Raw genomic sequence first — 8,421 nt, 5'->3', positions numbered from 1 at the left:
CTCATGGGAAGAACAACAATATCAACCAATCATAGTGGATTTCAATCACTACAGAAATGGGTTTCAGGTGCTCTACTTCCTTAACAGTGCCTTAGTAGTATATTCCATATTTTTCTATCAAGAAAAAAATTAAACTATCAGTGTTTATTGATCCTAATAAACAGTTATGTCACAGATGGGAGGAGGAATGGTATGAGGAACTGTGAGAGGGGCACTGTTGGGGCAATGGCTGGATTGTAAATAAAAAAAATAATAAAGTGGATTTATTTAGTCTAAAAATATTTACGTCACACTCTCTGAGGAAATTTAAGATGGTGGTCTCTGTTATGACATTGGTCCAACAGGTTCATGTGCTTGAATACCTGCACCCACTTTAGAGGTTTGTGTGAAACAGGTGGAACTAGATGTATAGTTAGGTCCTGTGGCAGGAATATTGCTCCTGAGTCACTCCTGTCAGTTCACTGCCAATCCAGGAAGAGGTGAACAAACCATGGAACAAAGGCCTCCTCGGATGTCTTCCCAACCATGAGCAAGTGAAATTTTGAGCCTGATAAGTCCTTCTTCCCAGATTTCGCATCTTCAGATTTCCCATCATAGCAAAGAGAGAAGTTACTAATGCATACAAGAATCCTCAAATTTTCAAGTGAATTGTGGTGGTGAGGCTACCACTTAAGTCAGCTTAGGATTTGGATTCTTCCCAGAGAAACCGCATTTTGAATGGAATTTGTTTACATTAAACAAAAAAAAATCTCCTGGTGATAAATTTTTGTGTGAACAAAACTAGTAGCAGCAATATAAATTGTTAGTGGTGCTGAACACTTTTGCCATCATGTTAAGTTTTACTTAATGTTTGGCTACTACAGAAGAGAATAATTGCTACCTTCCCCACTTTCCAACTAATAAAGTTTCAGTTTTGACAATTTAATGAGTTTACTGTCTTGCATGCAGTGAAAGACATAATTGAGAGTCTACGTCTATCATTTGATGCCAAATGTCTCTTGCTTATTGTCTTATGTAAGAGTATAAAGCAAAGATGTGAAAATGGAGAAAACTTAATACATCTCTCATTTCCATCATAGGAATGCTAGCATTAAGGTGTAGGTATACTGTAGTAAAAATCTAAAGTCAATATTAAGGTATATATTACATATGTGGCTGTAATATTATTACAGAAGGTTGTAAAAAGCAAGGGAGTATTCCTGGATTGGAAAAGTGATGTATTGATATAAACCGAGGAAAAGAGAGAACACAAAAATAAATCATCTAAGGGAGACAGAGTGAAGAATCTTAGTATAGTAAGTCACAGTTTGTGCTTCTTTCACTTCTCTATTTCTGGTGAAGTCAAATAAAACTAGTCCTGGTTTGCATAGGGATAGGTATCAGAAGACTGCTGACAGTTAAAATAATTTTTTCGGGGTGTTAAAGATGTAATATGATAATGATTGCACAATTCAATAGGTATATTGAAACCATGATATTGTGACCTTTAATAGGATGAATGTTATGGTGGCAAATTATATCTCAATAAAGCTATGAGAAAGAAGCAACTCTAAATGTTTTAAGTTAAATGGAATTGAAGTGAAAAATTAAATTCCACCTGCTGGTTAGAGAATTTGTCTTTCCAAAAGCTGCTTAAGCTCATGACTCTGGGGAGAACATAATTAACGTTAATGGAGAAACCTTCTAGAAAATGCCACTGCAATTTTTCAAAAAGCTCTTCTGTACTTCTTGACTATCAAATGGTCTTGAAATAATTGTCTGAAAATATAACTGTAATCTTCTTTCATGTAATTTTCTCTTGGCATAACAGATAATGAAGAGAAAAAAAAAAGCTCACAATGAAATTTTCAGTCTAATTACAGTTGACTTGTACTATGGATTTGGGCTTTCTGACTGACTCCTTTTACTTCTAATTAATTGTATTCATAAATTTTCCATAAAGAACTTTTATATACCCTTACTCCATTCTATCCATACCAGGTTGCTAATCTTATATAGAACACAGCATGTCTAATCCATCCCATTATGAGTCTTATGAAATAGAAAATGAAGGTATAAAATTATAAACATTAAGCAACCCAATGAATCAATGAAATGTTCAGTGCCTGAATTTGACATTTCAAAATATAATTTTACTTCCTTAGTTATTTACTACTTATAAATATTGATTTTAATACACATGTGTAAACACATGTAACCATAAATCTTTCATGAAATTTTCATTAGTTTTTCAAGAATAAAACTTAGTTGAGTAATTCGTTACGTAGGTGTGAGGAATATAAAACAGACATACCATTTGACCCTCAAAGACCTTTATAATAAACACAATTTGCCTTTATTTGTTAGTGAAGCTAGACTACAATGGTAGAAAAACAGGTTACGATAAATATTCTAAATTTCAGTATTAATTTGTGTGTGATTGGAAAGGACTACAAAATATTTAGACCAGAGAAAGACCACTCGGACTTGAAGACAAACTCTTCTGTCTAATATGAGCTCTGTACACTTAGATTCTGGCATTTCCTTAGTCAATGTTTTGTCACATGTAAAATGAGGATGGCTATTCTACTAGAAATTTTGGTTGTGAATAGTAAATAAAATGCTGTACCTCTCCTATTGGGTTATCAATAAATTACCTCTCAATGTTTATTATAAAAACATGTAATTTCATTGGATATTTAAATGCATCTACATTATCCTACAGAAAACATTTCTATTGATGAAAAAATGTTGAGAAAATATGGAATTAAACCTTTTCTGTGCTTCATTGGAATACAATGTTATAATAAATTTGTTTTAGATCAAACACCCTGGATTTAAGTAAAATAAGCTCTTACACTATCCTTCAAATACTCCTAAGGTGTTGTGGTTTATTACAGGGCTCTTCATATGCTTTTTCTTACCAAATCTGATGTGGGCATGTAATTTTTTTTGATGGAGTTTCCTGAAGGTGATTTTGTGCTTGTTCTGAATAACCTTAAGGGATATTGGCAAGATTAGTTGCCTCCCTCTCTTTAAACTTAGAGAACATTCTACAATGAAGACTGAACAGGTGCCAGTGGCCCACTGAGGACAAAAAACTAATGGACCATCTCACTGAACCATTTTCCCAAGTCAGAGTTGTTCTTCCAACATTGAGCTGCTTTACTCTGAAACCGGAGGTGCAGTTCTGAGGCTCCTGGGATAAAAATGAGGAGTGTGTTTACAAGCTCTAATTAAATCACCAGATTTATGACTAAAGGTGAATGACAATTTAACCAACTACCTTTTGGGGCTTTTTAATATACAACATAATTAAAATTTTGCTTAGCTTTAGGTAAATAAAACTATAATTTACAAAGCAATCCGTTTCCTTTGGAATTTAAATACTGTATTAGGGATGTCAGTTTCCTATTCTGAATAATAACTCATAAATGTTTCTATTAAATTCTCAGTAAATTTTTATTTTAATTATCTACTAACAGCTATTTTGTTACTTAACTGGATCCATCTACAGAGTTCTGGTTCAGTCAGTTACCAAATATGTTCAGATTTCTTCCAAATATGGTAAAAGTAAAAAGGTTTGCTTTTATGAGAAAAGAGGTGACCATTTATTGCAACTTGAAATTGCAGAATTCCATAGTGTAGTGATCATCACAGTCACCTAACAACTTGAAATCAACACTAATAAATAAATATAAGAGCATTCAGTTAAAAAAAAAACCAATAATGGTGATCAAGCGTGAGGAATAGGGAATCAGCATCTCAATAAATTTCTGTGGTACAAGTATTAGAAAAATTACATCAAAAAGAACAATAGATCGCTTAGAAAAGTAAGAGCTAACTAGAGTCTCTCTTCTGAGTATATTCTACTAAATATTTATTATAAGCAACATGCTTCAAAATTTTTCAGAATTTTCATAACTCAAACAATAACCAGTGCCTTATAATTAGCAGCAAAGAGTCTGTGTTCTGGGTTGTTATAACATACAGTCAATCCATTAGGTGCACAACACCGTGTGGTGTGAGGCGAGAATAATTAGATACCAGATGGTGATACCAGCTCCAATAGCGAATGCCGATGCATTATGCATGAGAAGTGACTTTATTGTTGTTTCTTATCCATTTGGTAGCATTATGCTGCTCTTGGACCTCAATCCATGTCTCAAAAACTTTGTATCTGGCATTTCTGTTTTAACAAACTGTAACATCACCTTGTCCTAAGCCAATCAGCGCCATCTTACTCTGCATGCAGAACAGACTCTGTTCCAGCAGTGCCACGGAGCTGCATGTTTGCATTGTCTTTCAGATCTGAGGTTATTGAGTAAAAAATTATGCCTCTGCAGCAGCATAATGTTTGAGATTAGTATCTTTAAAAATGGAATCAGATTTTTCATGATTGTGTGTCACAATTCTGAGTTGAGGTCCTTTTAAAATATCATTAGTGGAGATGTGATTAATCATGTTATGTCTTCTGAATACTAAAAATACCTTTTATTTTCATTACAGATGCAATGAATTTGAAACTACAAATGAATGAGAGCATATAGTGATTGGATGGTGATAAATCTCATTAAAGTTATTAATTCTTCAATAGAGAGATTAAAAGATCTCTTTTGATTTATTTATCTTGATACTTTTAAGAAAATGACAACTTTTCAGGGCGAAGGAAGATGCTCTGTTTCCAAAGATATGATACCGTGACCACCACAGACTGTTTAATGTTGACCTTTGATATCTAGTACTTGATAAAAGACAGTGAAATTTAGTAGTTCTTTTTAGTAAGTAGGTCTAATGGACAGAATTGCTGTAACAGTGAGATGTTACCAGTGAAAACAATCCTTAAGTGGAATAACACACCTAAGATTTACTGTACAGAATTTTTTGCTTTTGCTGTTTGGAATCTAAACAGGACACAAACTTGACACACTTAAGCCTATCTTTGTGCATCTTACCTCAGTAGACAATAGGATACAAAGACAATGTGGAATCTATTTTAAAAAATCTGAAGTTAATTGATCTCTGCCTCCACACAATCAACATAGGGAGTGGAAAGCTTGCAAGAGAAAATCAGGTCCATCATTGTAGAACAAAATGCACTCATGAATCAGGAGCAAAGATGCCAAAATAGGGAAGTTTGAAGAATTACCTACAAAGCTATCTTGGGCCAATGCACACAGTTGAGGTAGATGATCAAGATCAAAATGTGTCACCTGCCATGGTATCTGTTGTCCTGTATCCATTGTCACCTTTCAGTAGGTATTTGTATAATTCTAAATTCTGATTTCTCAATATCCATATCACATAACTACCATTTACTACTGAAGTATGTTTATTGCAAATCAGTGAGTTATCATTAATAATATATTTTTCAAATCTATATTTCAGATTTCTTGTTTTGTTAATAATGTTTAGTATACTTAATGTGTTTTCAGATCAGGGAATGACCTGAGATGGAGAGAGGAAAAGGAGGGAAAATGTGGGGGCAGGGGCAGGTGTGGGAGGTAACAGGGGTGAAGGAGAAGTAGAGAGGATCAGTAAATTGAATGGAGGTGTAGAATAGTGGGGGATGGGGAACTTGGGGTAGCCACCAGAGAGTCCCAGAAGCCAGGAAAGCAAGAGGCTCCCAGGACTCAACAGGGATGACATTAGCTGAAACACCAAACAAAGAGGAGAGAGAACCTGTAGAGACCATATCAGAGGTTAGGCGTGGCCTCTGGTTGAGAGATAGGGCCACCCACCCATCTCAAAAATATTAATACAGAATTGCTGCAAGGGACTAAACTACCTCCCCTCCCATTGATGCCAGATACGGTTATTTTCTGCTACATATGCAGAAAGGGCCATGGGTCCCTCCATGTGTACTCTTTGGTTGGTCTTTTAGTCCCTGGGAGCCCTGGGGAGTCTGGTTGGTTGGAACCCAGAATTTATCCTGTTAAAAGAAAATCCAGGAACAAAGGAAGGAGCAGAGACTGAAGGAAAGGCCATCCAGAGACTGCCCAGCCTGGGAACCCATCCCATCTGCAGACTTCAAACCAATACACTATTTCTGATGCCAAGAAGTGCTTGCTGACAGAAGTCTGTTATCACTGTCCCCTAAAAGGCTCTGCCAGAGCTTGACCAATACAGATGTCGATGCTCGTAGCCAAACATTAGACTTAGAAAAGGGACAGCAATGGAAGAATTAGAGAAAGGACTGAAGGAGCTGAAGGTGTTTGCAACCCCATAGGAGGAACAACAGTATCAACCAACCAGATCCCCAAGAGCTCCAAGGGAATAAACCACCAACCAAAAAGTACACATGGGTCCAGATACATTTGTAACAGAGGACTGCCATATCTGTCATCAGTGGGAAGGGATACCCTTGGCCCTGTAGAGCTTCGATGCCCTAGTATAAGGGAATGCTAGGGTGGTGATGCAGGAGCAATTATTTGGGTGGGGGAACACCCTCATAGAAGCAGGGAGGAGTTGATAGGAAAGGGGGCTTGCAGAGAGGAAACCAGGAAGGAGGATAACATTTGAAATGTAAATACATTTTTTAAAGATATCATTCATAGTGTTGGAAGCCATTGTTCAGATTTTCATAAAATTTCTCTCAAGATATTCTGATGATCTCATATTCTAAAATAGAAGATATGACTTGAAAGTCCTGAGCTCACCAATAGGAAATAAGCTTTCTCCTGTCATGATTTTAAAGATGTCCTATACTATATATAACTTTTATTCAGCACAATATATTTTGTTTTATTTCCACAACATTACTTTTTAAAATTTCTTCCATGTATTTCGGTGTTTTTAGTCTCCATTCTGCATATATATACTAGTTTCTTTTCTGTTTATCTGAGAAAACACTATGAAAAATAGCAACTTATTTCAAGAAGTGGTAGGTTTCAGCTTGTGTTTCCAAGTCACAATCCATCACTCAGGAATGTCAGGGCTGAACACATGGAGAACCTTTGCCTCTTTGCTCACTTAAAAACACTTATCTAACATTTTTATACAGCCTGGGACCATCTTCCCATCGATTGTTACTGCTCAATGTGGAGAGGCCTCTGCCCTGCTGCATCATTTAAAAATCAAGAAAGTCCTTCAAATATATGACCATAGACCAGTCAGATTCGGGCAGTCTTCAGTTGTGTGTTCTCTCCTCAGATGACCTGAGGATGTTTCAGCTTGACAATTGGAGATGACTTTATATTGCTGCAGTGTATTCTTCTATATGTTATCAATGAAGTAGTTTTAGCTATTGTTTAAAAAAGTCACTAAAATGACTTTGTTTGAATGAAAATGCTCTTTTCTTTTAACTTGGATAAAATGTCCAGTACACTGTGTACTTGTTGCCCAAATCATCTGGGACTCAGAATATTTTCTTTTTTTTTCTTTTTATCTATAATCCCTGCTCCCATTTAGTGTCAATAAGTACCTCTTAAATACCTGTCTTTCATTTTAATGACATGAGCATTTATTTTCTGCTAATTTCCAAATGGCTTGATGTCAGCTTTATAAATCACAACTGGAAAGAAAACTCACAGCTAAAATCTCATTTCAACACAACTTTCTTTTAATGCATGTGGTCTTTTGATAAATATATAGCAAGATCATACATTATTGATAGTATCAATGCTATTTCTATTCTCAGGTTTAGGTGTTTTATTTTATTTTTACCCCTTTTCAATTATGATGATTTGAATAAGAAATAATCAGAATAGGTACAGCATATATTTCAATGCTAGGTAGCCTAATGATGGCACTGCTTGCAGAGGTCAATTAACTTATGGCTCGTGGATCTAAGCTGGAGGGATCCACTAAGGGTAGGCATGGGATTTTAAAGCCTTGCTATATTGCCAATTTCCTCTCTGCTTCATGCTTTCAGGTGAACATGGAATTACTCATCTTTCTGTTTCACCCACATGCTTCTATACCTCTCTCAGTCCTACAGATTCTACCTCTGAAGCTTTAAGGTAAATATGCTCCTTCATCTGTATGTTGCTTTTGGTCCTAGCAATAAATAACAGTAAACAGTAACTAATATATTCATGTTCCCAAAACAATTCTTCTCAAACAAGGTATGTCTGAAGACAACGTTAATTTCCTAAATAAAATATCAAGAAAATGAATTCTACTACGTGACTTGACAAACATTCTCTGTAGACATGTGTGAGCAGGATGACATTCCATTAGCATTGCCTGAGAGATCAAATGTATTGTTTTAAAATTCTCAGATTGCTTTGTTTACACATTATCCCTTCATTTGGAACCATTTGATTTTCCTATTATTTTCATGGGCTATGCTCATTGTTCTCTGTGATTTTTATGTGATTTAAAAGAATTTGTATGTGTATAGCTTGATGAGAATATGCAATCATGCACTCCTGATGGGAGTAGGCAATCATGCACTCCTGAATAGGAGTAACTTTTTAGAAATGAAATGTGCTCATCAGC

Source organism: Mus caroli, unplaced genomic scaffold (assembly GCF_978045245.1).
Source record: "Mus caroli unplaced genomic scaffold, Mus_caroli_1 scaffold_6, whole genome shotgun sequence".
NCBI classification, from domain to species: Eukaryota; Metazoa; Chordata; class Mammalia; order Rodentia; family Muridae; genus Mus; species Mus caroli.
The sequence above is the reverse complement of the archived record's forward strand: the minus strand, read 5'-3'. Positions refer to the sequence as shown.